Here is a 221-nt window from a genome sequence, read left to right on the forward strand (position 1 = left end):
TTCCTGTCTACAACTGCACATTGCTGTATTTTTAGTTTCCATTGACTGAAGAAGTGCAGCAGCCTGTTTCCATCAACTGTTTCAGTAGTTGTGCCATTTTTTCTTAACTGCATAATGGTTGCACTTGAGTTTAGATTTGATTTTAGAAAAAAAATCACATGGCACCAAGTCAGGTGAATATGAATGATGGTCAAAAACTGCAATGCAATTAGCGATCAAAA

This window comes from Penaeus monodon, chromosome 32, assembly GCF_015228065.2.
Source record: "Penaeus monodon isolate SGIC_2016 chromosome 32, NSTDA_Pmon_1, whole genome shotgun sequence".
Lineage (NCBI taxonomy): Eukaryota > Metazoa > Arthropoda > Malacostraca > Decapoda > Penaeidae > Penaeus > Penaeus monodon.